The following is a 6000-nucleotide window of genomic DNA, read 5'->3' as shown; positions in this document are numbered from 1 at the left end:
ACCGTCCTGAGCCAGTTTGATCATTCACTGAGGTTCTTTTTAGTTTGTTTTTGTGAATAATGGCAGATGTTTTAGTAGATAATAGAAATGGGTGAGATTAGTTACCTCCCCACAAAGTCACTACCAAGTTATAATGAAAGCAGGTCTCCAAACAAATTCTGCCACACGTCTATCAGACGTCTATTAAGCAAACATCTATTAATAAATAGGCACAAAACAGTTCATACAATCTGAAGTGCCCGTTCTCTGTCCTTTTATGTCATCTGACCATACTTTTCATGGAGATGTTTCTAGAAGCAGATGTAGCAATATTTTGATGGCAGAAACCTGTACCTCTTATGCGGGAGCTGGTTTCCAAAACTTCACAGGGCTCTTCACGAGGGCACAGGCTTAGACCTGTAAGGCAGCTTAGCAGAACCTAAAAAAATACTTTAGAAAAAAAGCCTGAATTCAAATATTGGCTGTTCTCACACATCAACTTGGGAATTTTACATAATCTCTTTTGCCTTCCATTTCTTCATCTGTAAGGCAGGTATAATAAAAATTACCTATTTTTAAGATTGTTGTGGGAACTAAAGGAAATAATGCATATAATGTACATAGTGTCAAATAGCCAGCACTCGGTAAATATAAACTATTATTGTCATTGTTTTGTGTGATTCCAGAGAGAGAACTACAGTTTATGGGTGAGAGTGAGAAATAGGAAAATAGTGAGTCAACTCAAAGAAGTAATTTTCTGGCAATTAGAGCATTACAAAAATAGATGAAGGTATCTTTTGCTGAAATAAATTCCTATCAAGGTTAGTATCCAAGATGAAACTGTCTTTGGTCTTACCAGAAATTTATCTAAGGTTTCAGAGGAGATTCCTGCTGAGGGTAGAATATTAGATGTAGACAGGTCTCTTTACTTCTCGCCAGCACACAGATTCTACAATATTGGCCCCTTTTCTTTCCTGGCAGGTGTAATTTAGATGTGATTATCCATGTGTGGTCATAGGAGGCTCCTCTAGTCTTGTACTTTTACAGATTGAGAAGGTTGGTCTAGAGAGATCACTTTTTTCTTCATTTCTAACTCTGTGTCCTTTTCCTGAAAAACAGTCACAAGCTCTCTGCTACCTGTTTATTCCTGTTATAAGCAGTGTAAATGATTTTCTGCTTTCACGTTTCTTTCAGGTGAGTCCACGATCACCAATCTGACATCTCCCATTCCCCACTTTACATGCACAGTCACACACATCTTCAAGCAACCCTCACCCCATATTTGTTTTAAAGAATAGACTAGGACCTTGTTTCTGGGATTAAAATTGTACCCTGGACTACCTCTCTAGCTTTCTGCCATTTGTATTTCTATGCCATTTGATTCTTGCACAATTGTTGTATATTTACCCACCTCTGTGCTCCTTTTCTCCACTGGGAAAGGCTACAAGCAACTCTTTATCTATGAAATTCTTGCTGTAATACCTCTATCTCTACAGAAATCACCTCCTGACTTCTCCTAGGCTTAAATCATGTCTAGGCCACAACTCTGACTTTGTCCTGCTTATGTCTGCTCATCTCCCCATTTCTTGGTTATATTTCACCTCAGGATTTCCTTAACACCCAAACCTGTTACTTTTACTGTATCTTTTAATAAATGACAATCAATTTTTAACCAGCTCATAATGTTTTCCTGTGCCCATTGCTTCATGCATGAAGAGTCAGAGGAATCCCTTGGTCCTTGATGAATAGACTAATCATAAAATGATATAAGTGATTTATAAACATTTTAAAATGTTCATCCTCACTAATATGAAAAAAAAAAAAAAAAAAAGAAAGCCAAATAGGGGCAGTGAGGTACTATTTTACTCTTACAAAATTAGCAGATTGGAAACCAGGTGAGTACTGCAAGTCTGGTGAGGATGTCGTAGGACAGGTATCTCTGCCTACCCTGTTGATAAGAGTGTAAGTGGGTACAAGCTTTTGGGAAAGCAGTTTGGCAAAATATAATAAGGAAACATGACAGATACATATATAGCTTTGGGGGCAAAGAGTTTCATCAGAGATAAGGTAATAGATAAGAAAGTTTGCTATAATTGAATATTTTGCAGCCATTCAATGTTTTTTTTCTTCCTCTATTTTTAAAATTAAACTTTCTATTTTGAGATCATTGTAATCTCACATGCAGTTGTAAGAACTAATGCAGAGGGATCTCATGTACTCTTTACGCGGTTTTCCCAGTCATAACGTCTTGCAAAACTGTACCACAGTATCACAATCAGAGTGCTGACACTGAGACTGTTAAGATGCAGAACATTTCCATCACTACAAGGATCCTTCAGGTTGTGCTTTTTTTTCTTTTAATAAATTTATTTATTTATTTACGGCTATGTTGGGTCTTTGTTGCCACACGAGGGCTTTCTCTAGTTGCGGTGAGCGGGGGCTACTCTTCGTTGCGGTGTGTGGGCTTCTCATTGTGGTGGCTTCTCTTGCTGTGGAGCATGGGCTCTAGGCACCCGGGCTTCGGTAGTTGTGGCGCATGGGCTTAGTTGCTCCGCGGCATGTGGGATCTTCCTGGACCAGGGCTCGAACCCATGTCTCCTACATAGGCAGGCAGATTCTTAACCACTGCGCCACCAGGGAAGTTCCATTTTGTGCTTTTAATCACTTGATCCTGCCCACACCCTCTCTTTAGCCCCTAATCTGTTATTTGTACACTTTTGTCATTTAAAAAAAGTTATATAAATGGAATCATACAGTATGTAAGCATTTGGGATTGGCTTTTTCTCACTCAGTCTAATTCTCTGGAGATTCATCCAGCTTGTTGCATGTATCAATAATTCATTTCTTTTTATTGCTGAGTAGTATTCCACGATACGGGTGTACACAGTTTGTTTAACCAGCCTGTTGAAAGATATCTGGGTTGTTTCCAGTTTGAGGGTATTATGAATCAAGCTGCCATAAACATTCAGGCCTAGGCTTTTACATGAACAGAACTTTTCATTTCTCAGGGATAAATGGCCAGATGTGCAATAGCTGGGTCATACATTAGTTGCATGCTGAATTTTTTAAGAAACTACCAAACTGTTTTCCAAAGGGGCTGAACTTTTTACCTTCCAGCAATGTATGAGCAATGCAGTTTTCCCTCATCCACAGCAGCCCTTGGTGTTGGCGCTATTTTTATTTTAGTTATTCTGATAGGTGTGTAGTAGTATCTCATTGTGGTTTTCATTTGCATTTCTCTAATGGCTAATGATGTCGAACAATTTTCACATCTTACTTGCCACATCTGTATATTCTCTAGGTTGAAATGTCTTTTCATGTCTTTTGCCATTTTCTGATTGGATGGTTTTTTACTGTTGAATTTTTAAAAATTGAGACATAATTAATATATCATAAAACTCATCCTTTTAGGATGTACAATTCAGTAGTTTCAAGTATATTCAAAAGATTGTGTAACCATGACATTTTATGTAATTCCAGAACATGGTAATCAGGCATATTCATTAGCAGTCACTCTCCATTCTCTCCTTCCTCAGCCCCTGGCAACTTCTAATCTACTTTCTGTTTCTATGGATTTGCCTATTTTGGACATTTAATATAAATAAGATCATGCAATATGTAACTTTATGTGACTGGCTTCTTTCACTAGGCATAAGGCTTTCAAGGTTCATCCACGTTGTAGATGTATCAGTGTTTCATTGCTTTTTTTATTGCTGCACAGTATTACATTGTGTGGCTATGTCACATTTGTTTAGCTGTTTATCAGTTGATGGACATTTAAGTCATTTCTTCTTTTTGGCTAATATGAATAATGCTGCCATATACATTTGTTTTGTGTACACATATTTTCAGTTCTTTGGCTGTACACCTAGGCATGGAATTGATGAACAACACGCTAAGTCTACGTTTAACACCGTGTTATATCCCCAAAAGCCATGTAAGAGTGTGTAGGAAACGTAAAGATTAAGGAAAAGGCTCTGCCATCTTAGACAAGCTATTCCACTCTGGGCAACTCATTATCCCTCAGCCGAGCTAATGATTCTGACCTCGTATCACTGCAGAGGGGCCATATGTGAAGTGATATAAGCGGCAGCTCCTCAAGTGTCCTACACAGACAACGAGCAAGCGGCTATTTTTCACACTCTTCCCAGGAGCTGCTGCCACACTTTTTAAATGTCCCTCTGAGCTAGTCCTCCTCCACAAGAACTCACATCAAACGCTCCTTCATTATCACATCTGACAAAGCGGGTCCTAGCTGTTAGTGACAAATTCGAGCATCCCGGTCACCCCTCTCTCCAAGAAAGCCGTGCCCCTTAGCTCTGCAGGGAACATTTGCTTTTCAGCAGCTAGCTTTGGGATTTGAAGGAGCGAACCAGGGAAGCAGCCTCTGAAGAGGCCTGAGTGGCTACGCTTGCTTGCTCCCCTCTCCCAGTTCTCCAGAACAAACAGCCCAGGGAGAGGAGGGAACAGGAGAAGGTCTAGGGCCTCTGAGAAAAGACGTGCCTGTCTTCCTCCTTCTCAGGGGCCCTGGCAGCGGCACTATGGTGAGGATGGAGACTTGGCTCGGGACTGGGGCTGCCCCACGTGTCAGGGAGCAGAGGGCAAGGGGCTCTACAGCAGCTGTAGGGACAGTAATGGGACCCCTGCTCCCTCAGCTGAGCTACATCACAGGACACCCAGATGGCCAGCGAGCCATATGATGTGTCCCTGGTGTAAGCCTCCGCCCTTGATCCTTCCCAGACCTCGGCGATCATTTTTAAAAAGGAGCTGGGTCAGCCACAAACAAGGGTTCTTGTAAAAGGGCAATAGGGGGTTGAAAGCTCCAGAAAACAGATCACAGGGGAACTGGCTAAAGGAACTGAGGCAGTTCTGCCTGGAGGAGAAAAAGGCTGTTGTGTGGAAGAAAGAGCCCACTTAATCTCTGTAGCTCTGAGAACTCAGCTAGGACCAAAGGGTGGGTGGAAAGTAATACAAGCGTTAGGCTCAGAAAGGTTCCAACTAATAATTAAAGCTGCCCGACTTGAAGGATCAGCAAATTAATGCATTCTTAAGATTCTCTATTCCATGAGGCTTTCACGCTAGCTGCATGGGTCTCTCAGTGAAATAGCTAAGCTATGTGTTAATGGCACTGTGTATTGTGAGAGGGAATAGATCAATTTCACATTATTTCTATGTAGTTATGCTCAGAGGTAAGCCTAATGGACACACACACAATAAAAGAAGACGACCCCCTTTTTCTGCCCTGATGCCCAAGCTGCCTGCCGCTCTATGGGCTTTTCTCCAGCAGTGCTGGGGTCCCAAGGACTCAAGGATTGGGAGCCGGCTGTATAACCCCACCTCTCACTGACCTGGGCCCCCTTCTCCTGTGACCACTGACCACCATCCCCGCCTTTTGGATATGCTAGATAGAGCTATAACGAAGTGTCTAAAAGCATTTGGAAGAAAAGGATTAGCACTAAAGAGATTTGACCTTGTAAGGAAATGAAGTAAAGGCTCTGAGAATTACCGACTTACTGAATTCGCAGCCCAGGAAGACCGATCTCTGAGATCTTCCTCCTGCCGTTTCCCTGTGCAGTAGGGCCTCGGTGGACCATCTACTGAAAGGTAGTCTGGATCTTTCTTTCCCTTCCCCATCAAAATTCATTCCTGCTGTGTTCCCTGGGAGTCTGGTTCCCTGCAGTGCACTAAGTTCATGGCCAGCAAACTTCAAGGCTCCTTCATTCAGAAGAATAATGGGGGAATTCAGGCACTGGGGCTGGGTGAGAAGTATTTCTGGCCAAGAGTGAGTTCCTCAAAGCCCAGTGGATAAGTGGTTATCTAGCTCAGAGATCTTACAACATTTTTGTTCTAAAAAAAGAGAATCTTAATAGAGTATTTCCGTCATGCAATTTTTACGTTAATAGTAAAGTTTTTCATCGTAAATTTAAATACTTTCAAAGGTTATAATTTAGAGTATATTGTAAATGTTTCTGTTTTGACATAAAAGTCGAATTTCTTTCATAAATGTATACAATAAAATCC

The sequence above is a fragment of the Balaenoptera ricei genome, chromosome 3, assembly GCF_028023285.1.
Source record: "Balaenoptera ricei isolate mBalRic1 chromosome 3, mBalRic1.hap2, whole genome shotgun sequence".
Lineage (NCBI taxonomy): Eukaryota > Metazoa > Chordata > Mammalia > Artiodactyla > Balaenopteridae > Balaenoptera > Balaenoptera ricei.
The sequence above is the reverse complement of the archived record's forward strand: the minus strand, read 5'-3'. Positions refer to the sequence as shown.